General features: G+C 41.3%; 1 protein-coding gene across 4 annotated transcripts in view; it reads right to left on the bottom strand.

The window, feature by feature from the left end:
- LOC148875876 (callose synthase 12-like) overlaps nt 1–22138 on the bottom strand; it is a 37717-nt gene continuing 15579 nt past the window's right edge. For all 4 annotated transcript variants that reach the window (XM_088965565.1, XM_088965566.1, XM_088965567.1 and 1 more), the window contains one exon: nt 1–267. The gene's annotated coding sequence lies outside the window, so the exon portion shown is untranslated. The remainder of the gene's footprint in view (nt 268–22138) is intronic.

Raw genomic sequence — 22138 nt, 5'->3', positions numbered from 1 at the left:
TAAAAGCAAAGGCTTCTATTGAAAATTATTTACAACGTGTTCAGACTAGTGTTAGACATGAAGGGAAGCATTCAAAAATCCGTTACATGACAAGTACAGGGAAGGTGGGCCGAGATGAAGACATGATTACATTTTTTCCATCCATGAAGTTGATAGAAACAAAGATGGAACCCACCTCTGCGGATTTCACACTAAGAACGTTTGTCAGTGGAATTGAAGCTGCAGCCTCTCTACTCTAGTTTTCTACACCTAGTTCCATTTTTAAACCTGCAAAATAACATCATTTTCCTGTCAGAGAGTACTGCAGTTAATAACAATGGAGCAACACCATAATACATGCATATGTGGTCAGAAAAGATCTAATATTCTCTTATAAAAGATGAAAAATGATGGATGGTTAAACAAAATGAGCAATTATTCACTACTTCCATATATTCCTTGAACACTCAGACTAGGATTTTTTATATAAAAAACAAGGTGCATTCTGTGGTTTAGAGCTATGCTAGTGACATTTAAGCATCAAGCTAGTCCAGCAAGTAGATTGACCGTTCGGGCGGGCCGGGGTTGACTGACCACAGCTTTCATCATGTTTCCAGAAGCATAGATTTCTCGTTCAAAATAAAGGTGGGCTCTGCAACTGATGCAACTCGAGAAAAAAACTCACACATATATGTATATGTGCATGCTCAAAAGCAATCTCTTTGTTCCTTTCCCCACCTTAGAACCGTAACCCCAGCCTATCCTCAACAGCAAAACCAGATCTATGACGATAATCAGAGAACCACCAAGATGTTGCCCACATCCAGTACTTCTTGATTGCCAGCACCCCTCATATAAGGAGCAATAACTGTATTAGAAAGATCACCTGCAAAGCTTTCTCTACCATTAAAGACCTCACTTTCCTTCAAGGCAGCTATGCCTTCTACCTTTCTAAATTTTCAACTGTTTAGAGAATGTGTGTGTGCGTGTGTGTGTGTGTGTGTGTGTGTGTGTGTGCATGCTTCATTAAAGGGTCATTGCTTGGTATAATAGCAAAATTCTAAGCTGGCAAGTGTGAGAACACGTGTTTGAGTTTTACCCCTCCCAAGACCCCAGATAGCTGGCATTTGTGAGATTCCGACTTCGACTTCCACTCCTCCCAAGATCCCAGATAGCTGGGACCAACATTGGGTAATGGCCTTTTGATGCAATATTTTTACTATTTCTAATTAAGTTAAACATAACTTTATTTGGTCTTCAACTATTATAAAAGGGCAAACCAGTACACAAGGCTCCCACCAATGTGAGGTCTGGGAAAGAACAGATGTACACAGCCTTACCCCTTCACATACATAGAGGCTATTCCAAGATTTGAACCCTGGTCACCCAGGTCACAATGGAGCAAACCAACCATTGCGCCAAGGTCCACCCTCACCTTCAACTGCCATGGAAAACCTAACTGGATAAGTTTTATAGATGCAAATATAAACTGAAACAATATATAGTCTTTATTCACCATGTATTACAAAAGGTGTAGCTCCTTGACCCAAATACATTTTTCAGCGCAAAGGCCCCATTCCATTGCCTGCCTATTGACTCCTCCATGAGCTAGAGAATCAGCAAGTGAGTCTGCAGATCTTGGAGTCTAATGAAAATTAGCTCCCAATGTGTGCTAAAGATGGTCCTCTCTCTTTAAAGCCCTTAATCCCAATGAAATCATCTTCCCTGATACTTCCCGTACAGGAAATCTGACTTGGTCTTAACTCTCCCAAAATAAGAGCTTTTTTGGCAGGGAAGGGATGCACTTGAAGCTCAAGACTAATAACCTGCGATGTGCCATTGCAAAATATCAACTTGGCCATTATCATTTTTATGATCTACTGTTTTGAATCAGGTATTTATTGTCATTGCCCTATTTGATGCCAATTCATCTCCTCCAGATGAGATTCTTCTGCAATTTGAGAGGTCCCTTTCCTCATCTCCCACTAATGTGGTATAAAAGCAACCTTGCTTTGATCTGTTTGGGAGGAGGGGGATGCCATGATTTCTAAGGATGATGTGATGAGGGTGGTCTTGAGTGTTCATTCTGAAACTAGACAACTTTGTTTTGGAAAACACAAAATAAGTTTTATTAATAAATGAGCAAAGAGGAGATACAAGCAATGTTATCAAAGCATCAACTAGTTAGTTAAGACTATCACTGTTATGGTGGTTCAGTGGGTTAAATACTTAGTTGTTGGCTGGTTTTTCAATGGAATTATGAGAAATTGGAAAGAAGTGGCTTGTTCAGATCGACATAAGACTGTTACAAGTGCTGTACTCCCATTTGGTCCCCACCACCCCAGGGCTTCACTAAGCTAAATTTTGATGGGGAGTAGAACAAGCAATCCGGGTCCTTGAGGAATTGGCGGTGATTTCAGGAATGAGGAGGGAAATATTATTGGTCTGTTTTCAGTGCCAATAGGTGTAGGGGATTCTTTGAGGGCTGAGGTTTTGGCCATGATGGAAAGGCTGTAAAGAGCCAAACAATATGCACATTAGTAAGTTGGTTATAGATGGAAATTCAAAGCTGGTGGTGGGTTAGCTACAAAAGGAAGAAGTCAGGCTGTATAAATATAACAGTAAAAAAAGAAGTTTAAATGTGTGACACAAGGCATGGATGTGAGAGTACACTTTTTTTCTTTTTTGATAGGAAACGTTAACTTTCATTAATCCTTAAGGAGACTTAGTACAACTGTCACCTTCATAATCAAGGTGACCCTTCAACATAAAAGTAAATTACAAACATGCCCAGAAAAGGTTTTCCCTGCTAACTCCTTGCTTTGACAAAGTATCGGCTATTGCATTGGCTGATCTCCTAGCCCATTTAAAGCAGACTTCAAGCTCCCATGTCAGGTGCATAATTTCCATTATAGGTTGTCTAAGGGACCAGGTGCCAAATTGTTTGTTTGCATCCAGCTTATTACCAACTTTGAATCTCCCTCCACTTCCAATTGTTGAAAGCCCAGTTGTTTAGCCAGTTTGAGCCTCTGTACTAGTGCCAAAACTTCTGCTCTAAGAGAATCCCCCAAACCTATTGGGCCAGAAAACAGGGCCAGGACTCTTCCTTCCCCATCTCCAAAGACACCCCCAACAATTTCAGCCAATGTACAACCTTGATTGTGATCCCTTCTATGAGTTCATGTGTAGTTTTTTCTTGCCCTCGAAAGATTATGTTTTTTCACTCTTCCCACACTGTCCAAATAACTGCTGCCCTCGTTGTTCTCAACATCACCCTTCTCTTATCTTTGGTTGACGGAAAAGGCTAAATTCAAAAAGATCCACCACGCTTATAGGAGGAATCCACCTGCACCCAAAGAGAGAGGAGAACCAATCCCAAATAAGAGTAACAAAAGGACATGGGACTAGTAGATGATTTACCGTCTCACCACTCTTCAAGCAAAGGCTACAAACATGAGGGGATAAACACCAATTTGGTCGTTTTCTCTTAAGCATATCCGAGGTGTTTATTTTTTGGAGAACCACTTCCCGACAAAAGGTGAGGCCTTTGGGGGTACAGGAGCACACCACACTTCTTTTACAGCAAAGTGTAAACCAAATTGGAAGAGTGCATTAAAGCATTGAAGAAAGAAGAGCACAAAAAGCAACCAGAGGAATCTTCTAACCAAATTCTACTATCAAGACAAGATTGGTCCAAAAACACTAAGTTTAGAAGAGAGAAATGTTCATCTGCCAACCCTATTTCTAAATCCCTCAACCATCTCCTGAAACCCAAATCCCACAACTCTCCAGAGACATGAAAGGTAGAGATGATTTTAAATTTGTTCAAAGAAAGGGAGTAGAGGGTCAGAAACTTATCCTTAAGAAGATGGTCCCCCAATCCATGTGTCCTCCCAAAAAAGAACCTTATTACCCATGCAAGCATCATACCTGAATAAATGAGAAAGGCGGGCAAGATACCAACGATGTCTTTCCACTGGGAGGAACGAGAAGCCCTAGGGTCGAGACCAGCATCCCATCCATTAGTTGCCAATCCATGTATGTTTTCTATCACTCTATGCCATAAACTTTCTTGCTCCTTTGGAAATCTCCATAACCACTTCTCTAACAGTGTTGTGTTTCTTAATTGGACATTTCCAATTCCTAATCCCCCTTTGTCTTTTGTCCTAAAGACCACTTCCCACTTCACTAGATTATCCTTTTTTGAATCCCCATGTTCCCAAAGAAAATCTCTCATTACTTTTTCCATTTAATTTGCAACCTTAATAGGTACTTTGAAGGTAGACAAGTACATTGGCAAGTTTGCTAGTGTTGACTTAATAAAATGATTCTACCCCCTAATGAGATGTAATTCCTCTTCTACCCTACTAGTCTCTTTATGAGTCTTTCCAAGACTGGGTACCAAAAGCTTTCTGACTTTGGGTTTCCTTCCAGAGATAGCCCTAAGTACTTTAAAGGCCACTCGGTTGTCCCATAACCTAAAGTCCTAGCCAAGGAAGGCACTTGCTCATCTAGCCTATTAATCCCAGCCACACAACTTCTACTCCAATTTACTCTCAAATTAGAGACCTTTTCAAAACCTTCTACTAACAATTTTAGATTGGCAACTACTTCTTGCCTCCCTACTCTCAACCCACTGATGAGATTTCTGGAGTCAGCTATAGAGATCATAACACTCAACACATCCACTACTAAGGTGAAAAAGAAGGGGAGAGTGAGTCTCTTGGTCTCAAACCTCTCTTTGCGGGGAAAAAATCCATGGCTACCCCATTCACCAAAATAGAGTGGTGGCACGAAGACACACAACCTTTGACCCATCTACACCACCTTTTTCCAAAACCTCTATTTCTCAAAACTTCCATAAAAACACCCCAGTCTACCAAGTCATAAGCCTTTTCCAAGACAAGTTTGCAAATCAGCCCCTTTTCTCCTTTTCTTTTTCTATAATCGACACACTCATTGGCAATAAGGAAGTGACCAGTGATTTGTCCCCCAAACACAAATGCTCCCTGCTTTGGAGAAATCAGGTAAGGAAGTACCTTTTTAATTCTCAATGCTAACACCTTAGAGATGATCTTATACATGCTGCCCACCAAACTAATGGGTTTAAAATCCTTTGGGTGTCCTACATCCACCTTTTGGGAATCAAAGCTATAAATGTAGCGTTGGCACCCAAGTTAATCCTACCTCTCTCAAAGAATTCTAGAAACACCTCCATTAAGTCACCAATTATGATTTCCCAACAATCTTGGTAAAAGGCCATCGTGAAACCATCTAGACCCGGGGTTTTAGATCTTTCCATTGAAAAAACATCTTTCACTTCCTAATCTCAAAATTTCTTTCTAATTCTTCCATTAGTTCTCTACTCCCTGTTTGCCACTCAAAATAAAAAATGTCCTCTCTCATTCTACTTGGGCTGTCATAAATGGTTTTAAAATTATCCATAAAAGCTCTTGCTATCTCTTCCTCCCTTGTAAGCACTTCTCCATTCCATCCAACCTCTCCAAAGTGTTCTTACTCTTTCTTCCATTTGCCAAGGTATGAAAGAATTTGGTATTTCCATCCATAGTTGTCAAGGCGACGCCTAGGTGACTAAGCAGTTTTCCATGGTCGCCTCGCCCAAATGCCCCGGATTTTGTATACTAGGTGCTCGCTCAAAGACTTAAGCGGGCGCCTACATACATCTAATTTTTAATTTATTATTTTGATATTTTCTTAGATGTTTTATTCTTTTAAAATAAAACCGGTTACATGCTATCATTTTATTATTAAGACAACAATACAAAGCCATTTTCTTTTATTTATTCGTAACCTAAGGGTTTTTTTTCGGTTTGATTGGAGAGGAAGGAGAACCGAAGACTTCATGCCAGCCCAACTCCATCACACCTCAGCTTCAACAGGTAAGTTCTTCCAGCCCAACTTCAGTCATTTTTTGCTTTTTTTTTTTCGAAAAAACAGGGGCTCCGCCCCTATACTCCTCTCCGATAGTTACAATCCCTTTAAGAAAAAAAAACAGGGGCCTATACTCCTCCCTGCCCCTAATCCCCCATTTTTCTTCATCTTCTTCTTTCGCCCCTATACTCCTCTCCTCCCTTCCTAGTTCCTGCACTTTTTTTTTCCAATTAATAGTTAGTGTACATGCTTGCTAGTTATATGAAATTTATATTCATTTGAATGATTTATAGAGTTAATAGTTGGTGTACAGCTTGCTAGTTAGCACACAAAACCAATAAAATAGCTTAGAAAAGCATAGATAAAGTAAATACTCAAGAAAATTAACAGTTTAAAATTCCAAGCCTAGGCGCCCTGTGGTCACCTATCGCCTTGGCGCCTTGAAAACTATGTTTCCATCTCCCTCCTTTATCCATTTACATCTAGACTTTTGTCTCCAACTTTTTTCTTTTGATAAATACTTGTCTCCATTCCATCCAACCTCTCCAAAGTGTTATTACTGAATTTCTTGAATCCTTTTAGTAATCCATTCTATTCTTTCTTTCACTCTTTCAAACTCCTCTGTGTTCTACTCTTTGATCCTAGCTTTCAAAGCTTGTAGCTTTTTATAGAATCCATAGCCATTCCACTTGAACTCCACCTGATCTTCTTCCCACCATAGTTGTACTTTCTTTATAAACTCGGGATGAAGTAGCCATATGTTCTCAAACCGAAAAGGACAAGGCCCTTCTATTTTTTCTTGTGTGAGCCTAATTGAACAATGATCAAAGATTGGTCTAAGAAGAGCCCTTACTACCATTCCCCTCCAAGCATACTCTAGCTAGGGTTGGTTGCTTCATTCACAAATCTAATGACATTAAAATCACCCCCCAAACACCAAGGACCACTCCATAAACCCCTTATGGCTGTTAGTGCCTCCCAAAACTCCATAGGCCCCTTAATGCCCATTCTAACCCATCCTCTTTCCTAGTTAACTTCACTATGACAATAAAGTTGCCAACCAATTCTTCAATACATTCCATCTCCTCATTCTTCTAAATTGTTATAATGCCCCCCTAAGCTCCCCATGACTGTGCAAAATCCCAACTTAATCCTTTGGCTGATCACATACTCCTCACCCATCTTCTATCCACCTTTGCTAGTTTTGTTTCTTGAATTAAAACAATATCGGGTTTCTCTTTCCCTAAAAACTTCACTAATCACCCTTCTTTTTCTTTTGACTTCCCAAACCCCTTACATTCCAACTGGTTATCTTCATAGGAAACAACATAAGTCAAGACCCTAAGGTTATCTTAAACTAATCCATTTTTCTTTCCTTTCTCCTTGTACCTCCTTTTTCATAGTCAACTCCACATCTCAGCCTCTCCACCTCACTCATCGTCTTTTTTTCTTTTCAGTGTCTCTATCTCCTCTTTTATTGGATCATTTCTTTGCCCCTCTCCCACCCCTTTCTACTACTGCTTTTTCTTGTTCTTTCTTTTTGCCTTTTTAGCCCCCACCCCAATCTTTCTACCTTCTTAATCCTTCTTCAAAGATAAAAGATTTGGATGAAAGAATGGTAGGATCCATCTAATGGACGCCATAAAGGTTGCGGAATGGGTGGGCGAATTTCAAAAATTTCCTACCTTCTCTCAACTGGGAATCATATTCCCTGAATTTAGAAGACAATATTCAAGGATCCTACTTGAACCATAATCAAACCAGATCTGTACCAAAAGATAAATGGGAGGAATATAGCTAATCCGGAGAAGCAGTATCTCCCAAAGTTGGTGTTCACGCCCAAAGAATGCTCCAAGATCCGTTCCTGCTGAAGATGACACAGCTGTGAATGGAACAGAACCAGCAGGGTGCGTCCTACACACTGGATCCTTCACAAGAATCCTCTGGAAGTACTAAACACTGAAGAACAGATTTCTTGACTTTCTTTTCTGCAAAGATCTAATCTTGCAATGACAGATGGCGGCGGCAGGAGGAGATCTCCAAAACGAAAAAGGCTGAACTGCTATTTCTGTTTTTCTGGAGAGTATGAATTAGATCCTCTCTCAATTCGCAGGAGATATCCTCTACCTCTTCAAGGTGGTTCGAAATTTCCTTTCTTCTTGATTAAGAAACCTCCTTTTTATGAGTTATCCCAATCCAAATCAGTATTTGGATAGGGGATAATCTTAATCCTTTCTGCAGATAAAGTTAGCTTACTCCTGATCTTATCAGGAGGATACCAGATTCAAATCTAATTTGAATTTGGTCTCTAAGAGTGGATAAGGCTAAAGGCCCAATCCTTTTACTAACTTTAATCTCAAATTCGCCCCATGGATGGGTGATCATATCAGCCCACCTCGAAATGGGCTTTTGGCCCATTAAGTGTTCAGTGTCTAATTACTTTCCAATCTGCTGCCCAGTTGGGCTTCTTTGTATGGCGTGGGACCCAAGCATTGATCTACACACCAGCCACATGGGTTCGGCCTAGCCTCTAAAACAAGGCCCAGCCGAATTCACTGAAAAACTCAATGAACCCCTTGAGTCCATCATATGGACCCTTTGGGCCCAACACTTACATTAAGTGGTCCCTGGGCCAAGCCATCTTATAAAAACCCAGGGACTGTGGGCAGGTGCAAGATTAGCCCATCAGGTATTATCCTCAATGGTCTTACACTTAACCTCTCAGCCCTTAATGATCAAGCACTGCCCGACAAGAGAGGACCTCTCCCTCGGCTGCAAGGAACAGTGCCGCACTCTCCTCTCACATGGATCCCGGGAATTAAAACCATTTGCAAACAATTTGAAACCGTACATATATATATAAATAAATATATTAATTTTGCAAAACAAAATTCCAACGATTGAAATCAACTGCCGGCAGTTTGGTTTCCATCAGAGAGAGTGCATTCCCGATCATTACCCTTTGTCCGACAAAGTGGCTGATTCTGTCACTATGATCACCCACTCAGATGAATTCTCAAAATGCCCCAACATACCCAGGTTTTGATCCCCGCTAAGGATCTCACTGAATGGCATATCAAAGGCAGCCTGATCCAACACCTAGTGAAATGTCATAATCGAGTCTAGGGGTCAGGTGTAACTTTCCAGTTTTTCCCATCTATCTCCAAGGTCCAGGGCAATACTGAAAATCTGGTCCGGTTCAAGGATTCAAGTAATCCCATACTGCATGTGCCTCGGGTCTTACCCTGATGGCTGAGACAGGCCATCCAACGGCTGTGAACATTTAAAACTAACATGAGTCTCTACAAATGTCCAGTTTTAGGGTTTTACACAGAATTAAACCAAACAACATGAATCAAACATGCACTTTATTTATTTCCACTAAATAACAAAAGTACATCAAATCAGATTGAAGCTAAGGGCATACAAAACTGTCTAACATTGGACTATCACCTTCCTCCTATTAAACCCACTCTGCATTGTATCTCTACTTGTACCAATGGGAGATGAAGGTGACGGGAACACTAGATTCTTTCATGACTTGGCCAATGGGAGATGAAGAACGAATTTTGTGACCAAGTTAGAGATAGATGAGGAGGTTATTACCAATCAAGATGACATAGGCAGAAAGTTTGTGGAAGGGGTGGAATGACCAAAACTGGATGATAAAAAGGCAAGGTGGTTGGAAAGGAATTTTGAGGAAGAAGAGATTAAGCAAGTTGTCTTTCTAATGGATAGATCCAAGGCTCCAGGTCTAGATGGCTTTACAATGGCTTTTTTATCAAGATTGTTTAGAGGTGCTAAAATAAGATTTGGTTGAAGTTTTTAAGGAATTTGTAGAGAACCACATAATAAGCACTAGAGTCAATGCCACATTCTTGGCCTTAATCCCTAGGAAGATTGATGCCAACCACCCGAAAGATTTTAAGCCTATTAGTTTAGTGACAAGCATCTATAAAATCCTGGCTAAAATGCTCTCTTTGAGGATCAAAGAAGCTCTCCCATCTATCATCAGCCGAAGTCAAACCCAAGTGGCTTTCATTCAAGGGTGACAAATAACAAATAAAATTCTAATTGCGAATGAATGTGTGGAAGAAATGAAAAGGTCTAGGCAAAGAGGTTTCATTTGTAAATTCGATCTTGAAAAGGCCTATGACTTGGTGCATTGGGAGTTTTTATCAAAGGTGATGAGGAACTGTGGATTTGGGGACAAGCGGTGTAGTTGGATGCTTTGGTGTATTAGTACTTGTCACTACCCTATATTGGTTAATTTCAATTTGCAGAGGCGTCAAGCAAGGGGACCCACTCTCTCCTTTCCTATTTGCTTTGGTAGTCGATGTGATTAGTAGAACCATTACTAACGAAAACAGAGAAGATACCATTAGGGGTTGAAGAGTAGGGAGAAACTAGATCCCAATCACCCACCTTCAGTTTGCAGATGACCTACTGATTTTTTGTGAAGAAGGTATTAGCGAGAAGGAAGAAAACCTAAAGGAGTCAATCAAAGGTTTTGAAAGAATATCTAATCTGAAAATAAATTTGGAAAAGAGTCACATAGCGGGTCTTATCTTGGAGGATGGAGAGGTTAAGGCTATTGCAGAGTGTCTTGAGTGTTCTATATCTTCTTGGCCTATGTCCTACTTGAGGCTTCCATTAGGGGCAAATCCTAAGGAGAACAGACTTTGGAACCCAATGCTAGAAAAGTTTGAGAAGAGATTAGCTTCGTGAAAGAAGAACTACATCTCTTTGGGAGGGAGAATCACCTTAATAAGAGCTACATTGGCTAACTTACCCACTTACTTCTTATCTATTTGTAAGATACCATTTAGGGAAGCTAGGAAGTTGGAGAAGTTGATGAGAGATTTCCTGTGGAAGATGGGACAAGGAAAAAATAACCATTTGATTAAATGGGAAATTGTTTGTATAAGTAAAGAAGAGGGGGTTTGGGAATAGGAAGGTGGTTGAAAAAAATGAATCTCTGTTGGGGAAATGGTTGTGGAGATGGTAATTGGAAAGTGAGAAGCTTTGGCATGAAGTGGTGGGAAGCATTCATGGGAGTTCAGAGAATGGTTGGGTTGCCGGTGTATCAAGGCAGGCTAACTTCGTAGCACCTTGGAAGGCCATTCACAACACCCTTCCTCAATTTCTCAAGTTTGTCAGGTATGAAGTTTGTCCTGGCAATGTTGTCCAATTTTGTAAGGACATCTGGGTAGGAAACACACCTCTACAGGACCTTTTCCTTTTCTTATTTTCTATTTCATTGTATAAGAAAGAGGTGGTTTCAAAATTTGTCTCATCATCGGGAACACCTATGGTTCCTAATTGGGATTTCAGGTTTCGTAGGGATTAAGGGATAATGAAATTGAATCCCTCTTTGACTTGCTTTGTTGCCTTCGGGTTTGCATGGATCCCTCTAAGCCAAACAAAAGGGTGTGGACTCCTAGGCCCAAAGGGACCTTTACTTGTGCTTCTTCTTACTTCAAGTCCATCTCTCAATCTTTTGTCCAACAGTTTTTTCCATCAAAGGAAGTTTGGTGCAAGCCAATTCTCCCAAAGATTATGGCTTTTTATTGGGAAGTGTACAATGGGAAAGTAAACACACTAGGTAACTTACAAAAGAAAAGATGTTTCCTTTGTATTTCTCCCAATTGGTGCGCCCTCTGTAGAGCTCATGGGGAGGATCGTTACCATCTACTAATACCTTGTCCATTTTCTACAGACTTATGGACTTGGTTACTCTTGTTGTTTGGGAGTAGTTGGAGCTTACCAGTAGATCGCATGATCTTTGACCATTCTACTTTCTCTTGGCCTATAAAAAGAGGGAGAATTACGTAGAGATGTGCTCAAGCAGCCCTGATTTGGACATTATGAAAAGAAAGGAATGCTAGAATCTTTCAAGAGAAGGAAAGGAGAAGCCAGGAACCGAAAGAATGTTTGTTGAATTGGGCAATACTTTGGCTGAAGACTTGGGAAAATTTTCATCAACTCTCATATAATGACTTTTGGAGAAACTGGTCAGTAGTAGCGAGGTGTTCTTCCTTTAAGAACAAGATAGTTACAAGGTGGTCTCCTCCGTCTGAAGGTTCACTGAAGATGAACTTTGATGGAAGTATCTTGGGTAACCCAGGGTTATCTAGAATGGGGGTGTTCCAAGGAACAAGATTGGAGAGATTGTTCTACTTTACTCGGGCCCTTTAGGATTCGGAGATTTTAATAAGATAGAGTATTAGCTGTTGTACAAGGGGTGCAATTTGCAAACCAATTGGGGTAAAGCATTTGATAATTGAAGGGGATTCCATGGTGGTGGTGGGGCTGGTTGAAAAACCCTAAGGATGTTATATGGTGCTACAATAATGAAGTTAAGAAATTTAATTGGATGACAAGGAATATGTTGCTTTCTTTACAATGGGTGGGGAGATCATCAAATGCTTTGGCTGATGTGCTAGCCAAGCAAGGGGTAAATAGGGAAGAACTGTTTTGGGCTCAGCTGTGATTTCTGTAATTTATTCCTAGTTTACCTTTGTAAGCTTCTAGGAGGGGCTGCAGCTCGCGCCTCTCCATGGGATGTACGAAATTACAATTCTAAATCAATTTCTGAATTAATAAAATTTCACTATACTCGTCAAAAAAAGGAACTATAACTTCAAGCTCGAATAGGCACAAGAGTGGCTTCTATCCTCGGTCTTGCATTGAAATACCTTCTTCGAACAAGACACAAGGCACTAGACATCTAAAACTCTAAAGAAATTGCTCTCATCACACTCTCAAGTTTCATCTTGATTCAGGTATGCAATACTATCCCTATTTCCCTCTCAAACTGTTATGGGCCCGGGCGTAGGATCTCGTCACGGGTCGGTCCACGGGGAGAACCTCTAGTTTCCCCTTGCCCCTCCCTTTGAATGCTTACCCTATCGTGGCGACCTAAGGGGTGATTTGTCCAAGAGATCACCCTAACTCACATTTACTCTTCTCTTTGACTGAAATTTTGGATGCCTTTATTCAATAATAGTGGCTCCTTAAATAGGAGATTACAAGAGTCCTGCTCTTAGGGAGACTCCTTGCTGAATAGGCAGACCTCCAACTCTATCTTGATAAGATAAGACTGATAAGATAAGATAAGTCTCTCTTAATCCTAATCTAATAAGATAAGATAATCTCTCTTAATCCTAATCTAATAAGATAAGTCTCTCTTAATCCTAATCTAATAAGATAAGATAATCTAACTTAATAAGATAAGAATAACAAGATAGTCTAATCTAATATGCTAAATGGATAAGACTATTGTTGTCGAATTGGATAGGATGAGAACACCGGATCATTGTTGCTACTGCTCCCAATACGCGTCCACATCATTACTCCCCTCTTGGACTACGAGCTTGTCCTCAAGCTCAAATTCAGGATGGGTGTCAAGAAACACCATCAAAGGAATCCCGGATAGGTGGAATGACTTTGCCCTCCTAGATCGGCTTCCAATGAAAGAGGGTTCATCCTCATCTTCCTCTTGTTTCACCAGGAGGCAGAAAAGTCTCTTGCACTTGTGCCCTGCTGAGTAGAGTTCATCGCAATTAAAACATTGTCCCCTCGCCCTGTGTTCCGCCATCTCAGCCCTGGACAAGTGCTTAATAGGGGGTGCAATGACGCTGCTCCCCACACTGGATGCTGATATGAATCTGTTGCTCGTCTATGGCTTCCGTTCTTGGCTGGCTGCTGAATATGGAGCCATTCCGAGTGGTTCCGGGGATGCCCATGCTGATGGAGGCCGCCCCGTACTGAAGGTTCCGCGACGGAGTTGTAGTTTGCGTTCGAAGGCATGAGCTATATTCATGGCTGTAACCAGGTTGGGGGGATTCTGCATTTCCACGTCCACCCGCAGGGGTTCTGCTAACCCAGCGGTGAACAAGTCTACCTGCTAGTCCGGTCGCACTAAAGATGCCCTCGCGAGAATGGTCTGGAACTAGCACTGGTATTCTGCCACCGTGTTGGTTTGTTTAAGGTTAATCAATTCACCTAAGGGGTTGCTTGTTAGTGGGGGCCCAAATTTAAGAAGGTAGTAGATAGAACCAGAGTTGCGCTTCCTCTGTTAAGTGAAAGGCAGCTAGGCTTACCTTATTCCGGTCGTCTGTCCGTTGATTTCGAAAAAACTGCTCGCACTGGTAAAGCCAGCCCAAGGGATCTCCGTTGCCGTTGTACGGCGAGAATTCTAACCTGCTGCACTTGGGGATGACTGCGGCCCCCTGGTTGCCGAACTGCTGTTCGCCGAAAGACTCTAGCAGATCTGGTCGACAGCCGCTAGTGGCTGTCACCCCTTCTGTGTTCCTCTCTTTGCTAGAAAGGAATAACTCCATCAGGCGTCGTAGCTCCCTGACTTCGTCCTTGATTTCCTGTACTTCTGAGCTGGTCTCCATGAGCCGGTGCTCGAGTTCGTGGACCCTGGACGGCAGTTGCTCCAGATCACCCATGACGCCTTGCTCTGATACCAAAATGTTATGGACCCGGGCGTAGAATCTTGTCACGGGTCGGTCCACGGGGAGAACCTCTAGTTTCAGTTGAACCTAGAAGTAGGGACTGTGTTTGAAACAAAGAAAACTAACAAGAGAGGATTAGAGAAGAAGAGAGAGATGCGGCAAGAGGGGTTAGAGGATGAGGAGATCGAACTTAACCTCCCTCTAACTCTCTAATACACTTTTATTAAGTTAATCTTTTAGTAATTACAAGAGAGGTCCTTAGTTGGACAAGAAATTACAAAAGAGGAACATAAAAGAGTATGGGCCCAGAATAAGGCCCATTACAGAAATGAACATAAAGATAATATACAGTAACAGCCTATGGGCCATTCGGCCCATCTTCTCTACACTCCCCCTCAAGCTGAGCATAGATGTCAATCATGCCCAGCTTGCCAGTGTCATGATGAAGTCTTGCCTTGGAGATGCCTATGGTAAGAAAGTCTGCCAATTGTCCTTCAGAGGTAACGAATGGAAGGCACACTTCTCTGGAGGAGACTCTTTCTCGAATAAAATGTCTATCAACTTCAATATGTTTGGTTCGATCATGTTGTACCGGGTTGTGAGCAATGTTGATGGCAGCCTGATTATCACAGTACAACATCATGGGTCTGTCATGATCAATCCCAAGTTCTTCCATTAAGGACCTTAGCCACAACAATTCCAAGACCCCATGTGCCATGGCCCTATACTCTGCTTCTGCAGAAAATCTGGCCACAACAGATTGTTTCTTACTCCTCCAAGAGACAACATTACCAGCCACCAGACTGCAATATCCTGAAGTAGATCTTCTGTCATCCATATTTCCAGCCCAATCAACATCAGTATAGGCTTCAAGTTTCAAGTGGTCATGCTTGGTAAATAGGATTCATTTCCCTGTAGAGCCTTTCAGATAGCACAAAATCCGTTCTGCTACTGCCATATGAATATCTCTAGGAGCATGCATGAATTGGCTAATGCAACTGACAGCATACGCAATATCTGGTCTAGTCATGCACAGGTACAGAAGCTTCCCAAGAAGTCTCTGAAAAACCCCTTTGTCTTCCAACAAAGTTCCATCTGTAGCTGAAAGTTTGTGACTCACATCAATGGGAGTTGCAGCTGGTCTTGCACCCAGTTTTCCAGTTTCAGATAATAAATCAAGAACATATTTCCTTTGGGAAATAAGGTTCCCATCCTTGGATCTGGCAACTTCTATGCCAAGGAAGTATCTCAACTCCCCCAGATCCTTAATCTCAAATTCTGTACGGAGAAAAGACTTAAGAGCCAAAATGCCTGAGGCATCATCACCAGTCACTATAATGTCATCAACATACACAATGAGATACACTGCCAAAGATCTACTTTTCTTCACAAACAGAGTATGATCCGACTGTGTCTGAACATAGCCGAATTTAACAAGTGCAGCTCTAAATCTCTCAAACCAGGCTCTAGGAGATTGTTTAAGACCATAAAGAGATTTCTTCAATCTACATACCTTTCCTTGCATATCTTTCCCATACATCCCTGGGGGAAGACACATGTAGACTTCCTCATGTAAGTCACCATTCAGAAATGCATTCTTTACATCCAACAGATAGAGAGGCCAATCAAAGTGAACTGTCAGAGATAAAAGAACCCTCACAGATGTCATCTTGGCAACAGGGGCAAAAGTCTCCAAGTAGTCAATCCCATATCTCTGTGTATAGCCTTTTGCAACAAGCCTAGCCTTGTACCTCTCAATAGTTCCATCAGCCCTGTATTTAATGGTGAAAACCCACTTGCACCCAACCGGATCCTTCCCTTCAGGCAAATCCACTACCTCCCAAGTACCATTTGCATGTAGAGCATCCATTTCGGTTTCCATAGCATCTCTCCATTCTGGAATCCCAAGAGCTTCTGAGACAGACCTAGGAATGGGGTTAGAAGCAACAGAAGAGAGATAGGCAAAGTATGAAGGAGAAAGCATGTCATAAAAAAGGTGTTTGGAAATGCAATGTGCAGTACATTTTCGCTTCCCTTTCCTAATAGCAATGGGGACATCAAGGTCTGGAAAAAATGATTCCAAAGGAGTTGAAGCAGTACCCGTTATGGATAGGGCGAGGGGGTAAAGAAATAAGGTCCCTGGGACAAGAGGTATGAAGTGATTGATCCTCCTTTGACTCACTTGGTGAGGATGCAGGTTTGTCAAGAGACTCAACTAGGACAGGAAGAGGAAGAGCAAAAACTTGTGACAGACTCTCCCCCTGTGGATAATGTCCATCCTGAGATGAACCGTAAAAAGGAGAAAGTTCATTAAAAGTAACATACTTAGAGACATGTCGGGTGCCAGTCTTTGGATCAAAACAGCAATAACCCATTTGTGTGGGGGAGTAACCAAGGAAGATACATTTGTGGGCTTTCAGTTCAAACTTGTATCTTTGCACACTTGGAATGTGAATATAGCAGGTACAGCCAAACACACGAAGAGGAATTGGGAAGAGATCCTTGTCTAGATGAAGAAGACTGAAGGGGGATTTAAACCCTAGTACCCTGGATGGCATACGGTTTATGAGATAGGTAGCAGTAAGTACAGCATCACCCCAAAATCTTGTGAGAACATGTGAGGCAAACAAAAGGCTCCTTGCAACTTCAACAATATGTCTATTTTTCCTCTCAGTAACTCCATTTTGTTCAGGGGTTCTAACACGGGAGCTTTGATGAATAACCCCCATGTCTGAAAGATACAAGGATAAACTCTTCTCAAAATACTCTTTTGCATTGTCAGATCTGAAAACCTTAATTCTGGTACCAAATTGAGTTAGAACAAGCTCATGAAATTGCCTCACAAGTCTTGGGACTTCATCCCGGGATTTCATTAAGTATATCCAGGTGAATCTAGAGAAATCATCAATAAACAAGATAAAATATATGTAACCCCCCATAGAGGATAAATGGTATGGCCCCCACACATCAGAGTGCACAATATGAAAAATAAAAGAGGATCTTTTATTTCTCACAGGGTATTTTTTTCTACAATGCTTTGACAACTGACAGGACTCACAATTGAGACTGGACAAACTGACTCCCTTAAACAGTTTTGGAAACAAATGGCTTAAAGCAGAAAAAGGTAAATGACCCAACCGACAATGACTCAACATAAATTGACTAACAGACTCTGAAAAAGTAGAACCAAAAACAACATTCTTGGGATGATCAAAGCATTGGCCAGGGGTGTCGAGCAAGTATATTCCATTCGCTTCATGGCCACTCCCCAATCACCTTCTGGGACTTCAGGTCCTGAAACACACAGTGAGAAGGGAAAAAGGTTACACAACAATTCAATGATTTGGTCAGGCTACTTACAGATAACAATGTGGTATTTAATTTAGGCACATGAAAAGTGAAAGATAAGAGTAAGGAGTCTGTAGCCTTGACAGTTCCCTTGCCGGAAATAGGAGCAAGAGAACCATCAGCTAAGGTGATTTTGTCACGTCCAGGAAGTAAATCATATGAAACAAATAAAGTGGAAAGATTGGTCATGTGATCAGAAGCACCTGAGTCTATGATCCAAGGGGTTTTGTGTTTACCTGAGGTGGATGCATGGTTAACGGAAGCCCTTATACCTGAGTGAGCAAATGCAATGGTGATTGAACTTCCAGAAGGGATGGATGATGAAGATGCACCTTCAAGCTGACTGATCATCTTTCCAAACTTTTCATATTCAGCTTTCATGGCTGCCAACTATGCACTGGTAGATTCAACCTCTGTATCTGTGCATGTGGCTGCATGTGCACTTCCTGTCTTTCTACTATCATTCTTCTTTTGAAATCTGATAGGTACAAGATTGGGATGCAATTTCCAGCACTTGTCCTTTGAATGTTTTGGCTTCTTACAATATTCACACACCACTTCCTTCCTTCCTGTGCCACTGTGAGCTTCTGTAACCCCTTTGGGTTTAATTCCCATATTTGCAAAATGATCATTAATACCAACTCCTTGAACCTGCACTTGCCTTCTACTTGTTTCACTGCTGACCAGAGTATATGCTTGTGACAATGAAACTTCTTCCTTGGACAAGATGTTTTGCTTTGTAATATCATATTCAGAATTCATCCCTGTCAAGAACTCAAACACCCTATTCCGTTCAACCAATTTCCTGAATGTTTCAGCATCCTTAAGGGTATCCCAAGTCACAGCCTCTATCAAATCAATCTCTTGCCATATAGATTTTAAGATTGAGAAGTATGCTGCAAGTGACTTCTCCCCCTGTCTTAGATTCTTCACATCACTTCTCAGTTTGTAAGCTCTAACAACATTCAACTTCTGGGAATAAGTCTCTGCAACACTATCCCGGATCTCTTTAGCCGAATTCATCCACAGATAATGTTGACTGATCTGTGGCTACATTGAGTTCACAAGCCACCCAATCACAGTGTAGTTTTCTTGTACCCATCTCTCATAAGATAGATCATCCTCTAAAGGAGCTTTCTTGCTCCCAGAAATAAAACCCCATTTTCCTTTGCTACAAATATGGATTTTCACTAATTGTGACCAAGCTAAGTAATTGGTCCCATCAAACATGACTGTAGTTACAGCCAGCATAGAATCGGTTGGGGTTCCCAAAATCTGCCCATATTCAGCAGTATTCTTGTTTTCAAAGTTTGAGAAATCCATCATGCAGAGTTCGGTGGTAGTTCTTTCTTTACTGTTTGAGCCTTCAAAAAAGACACCCAGTGTGCAATACTTAACAACCCACTGTTTACTGTTTCAGCCTTCAAGAAGGGTTTGGAATGAAGATGAGACTAGTATCACTTAGTTTTAAAACAGTCTCAGCAACTTCCCAACCCAATAATCAGCCGAATAGGATCTCCAAAGCAACCCAAAAATTTCTGAGTAGGAGCATTCCAGCAACAGTGGCCGAATGAAGTAGTCTCAGCAGTAGTGATTCCAAAGGTATTTCGGCTACTTGACAGTCCAAAAAAGAAATAAAAAACAACCCAGAAGTCTCTGGATTAAATCAGACTAGAGGATAGCCGAATAGCTGTACTGTTTCCAAGGAAACTTCGGACCTTTTAACAGTCCAGAACAGTGAAAATTTAACCCATAAACAACTGAGCAAAGACTTACAGCAAGAGAGTCTCTGGTTTGAACAATAAACCAGGCCGAACACTTGTCCTCTAGGATGACTTCGAAAACCCTTTTCTCTGATTTTAAATCAAGCAAAGCAACTTGTTCTCTGATTCTTCCTGGTCACCGAACCCTTCTCCAAGTGTGTAGAATCTTGGGAACCCTCCAATGACCTCCAAGAATCAGGCAGATGACTGTAAACTCTCAGCCCTAAAACCTCCTCATGTAGTTGGCTGAACTAGAACCACATGAGGGGCACGCCAAGCAATGGCCTGCTCTGATACCAAGTTGAAAAACAGTCCTAGAAGTAGGGACTGTGTTTGAAACAAAGAAAACTAACAAGAGAGGATTAGAGAAGAGAGAGCTGCGGCAAGAGGGGTTAGAGGATGAGGAGATCGAACTTAACCTCCCTCTAACTCTCTAATACACTTTTATTAAGTTAATCTTTTAGTAATTACAAGAGAGGTCCTTAGTTGGACAAGAAATTACAAAAGATGAACATAAAAGAGTATGGGCCCAGAATAAGGCCCATTATAGAGAACGAACATAAAGATAATATACAGTAACAGCCTATGGGCCATTCGGCCCATCTTCTCTACAGTTTCCCCTTGCCCCTCCCTTTGCGTGCTTACCCTATCATGGCGACCTAAGGGGTGATTTGTCCAAGAGATCACCCTAACTCTCCTTTACTCTTCTCTTTGACTGAAATTTTGGATGCCTTTATTCAATAATAGTGGCTCCTTAAAAAAGAGATTACAAGGAGATTACAAGGGGAAAATTTTGGATGCCTTTATTCAATAATAGTGGCTCCTTAAGATAATCTCTCTTAATCCTAATCTAATAAGATAAGATAATCTAACTTAATAAGATAAAAATAACAAGATAGTCTAATCTAATCTGCTGAATAGATAAGACTGTTGCTGCCGAATTGGATAAGATGAGAACACCGGATCATTGCTGCTGCTGCTGCTCCCAATACACGTCCACATCACAAACCATGAAAAATAAGGGGAAAAAAGAAAAAAAAAAATAGAAGATGAGGACTTGAGGACTTGAGGTTGAGGAGAATGCTTGTCTTCATCTTCCTCTTCTATTTCTTCGTCTTCATCTGTAGATTCCTAAAATCCTCACAGTCACACTGCATCTTTTTTTTTTTGGCAACTGTAAGGTAAAGTAATTCATTAATAACAAAAGGGCAGCATACAAAAAGGCCCCTGTACAACAAGGTTCAAAATTTCAATACGATACGCCCCGTATCAAGCGTATCGTATCGTATCTTTGGGGGTCCGATACGCCTGTTTACAAGTGTTTCAGCACCCCACTCTTTTTTAATAAAAAATATGCTTAAATATCTTCCCAAAAACCAAATTTTGCAAAAAAAAAAGTTATTTCTGCTTGTATCTAAGTACCGATACGCCTCTGCCAATACACGGAGGCGTATCGATACTTTGAACCATGCTGTACAATGAAAGACTGAACAGCAAAATAGACAGTAAAACTCAGAAAAGCCGACCTCCAAAAACAACCCCCCTCCCCTCCCAAAAAAAAAAACACTATGATCTTCTTATAAAAAGGAAATCAGGCTCAAAAAAAAGAACAAGTTTGCCTGTTTTTAAAAAGTGGATGATTTGTCAGCCACGAAAACACCACTCCCATAACCCTGTTGAGTACCTCTTGTTTTGATTTCTGCCTTCAAAAATTCTAATATTTCTTTCACCCCACACTGCCCAGAAAACAGCAGGGGGGAGGATACTCCAAGCTACTTTTCCAGCCTTCTGAGGCCTCCTAGGAACCAAGCCTCTAGGAATAGGAACCCTTCACATCCTTTGGGAAACATAAATTAACTCCAAAAAGCTCTAGCAGTTTTGTCCAAAACCCAGTAAGTGAAATCACAATGCAGTAACAAATGGCTAGTACTTTCCACATTTCCATTACAGAATGTGCATTCCAGATCTGTCACTTCTAAACCTCTTCTAGCTAGATATCATTATCCTTAGTTAGAATCTTATCCAGCACTGCAGACCAAAAAAAAAAAGCTAATTTTGATGGAACAGGCCTGATCCAGGTCCGTTGCTCGGAAAGTGAGAGGTTTCCTCCCTTAAAGGTAGTTAAAAAAGGACTTTTCTGAGAAAGAGCCCGACTTCTCAAACAACCATTTCCTTTTGTCCTCCCCTGAGCCCGGGATCTTGGCATCATACAAAATCTGCAGCAAGTTGACCAAAGACTCCACCTCCCAGTCATTCAAGTTCCTCCTAAACAGAGTGTTCCATGCAACATAACCATTTTGCCTCGCTATATAGTCAGCCACAGAAGCATCCTTATTTACACCCATCTCAAACAGATCAGGAAATAGGGTCGATAGAGGGACCTCCTCGCACCAATAATCCTTCCAAAAAAACACCCTGTGACCATTTCCCACTTCATAAGGGGATCTTTGCCTCTTCTGTCTCCCACTCCCTGCTGCTAGAGCCATACTTTGCCACAACTAATCTTCTTCGTTGAATCTCAAATAGCCATTTCCCTAGCAAGGCTGAGTTGACATCTTTCACTGATCTTATCCCAAAACTTCCCTTTGCCCTGGATGAGAAGATTCTCTTCCAGTTTACCAAATGACACTTAGAATCCTCCTTCCAACCCCTCCACAGGAAATCTCTCATCTTTTTTTTTTTTCAAAAGCT

The sequence above is a fragment of the Nelumbo lutea genome, chromosome 1 (genome assembly GCF_056320005.1).
Source record: "Nelumbo lutea isolate HS-2025 chromosome 1, American lotus-T2T, whole genome shotgun sequence".
Lineage (NCBI taxonomy): Eukaryota > Viridiplantae > Streptophyta > Magnoliopsida > Proteales > Nelumbonaceae > Nelumbo > Nelumbo lutea.
Note: the sequence above shows the minus strand (reverse complement) of the source record. Positions and strands in the feature narration are given on the sequence as shown.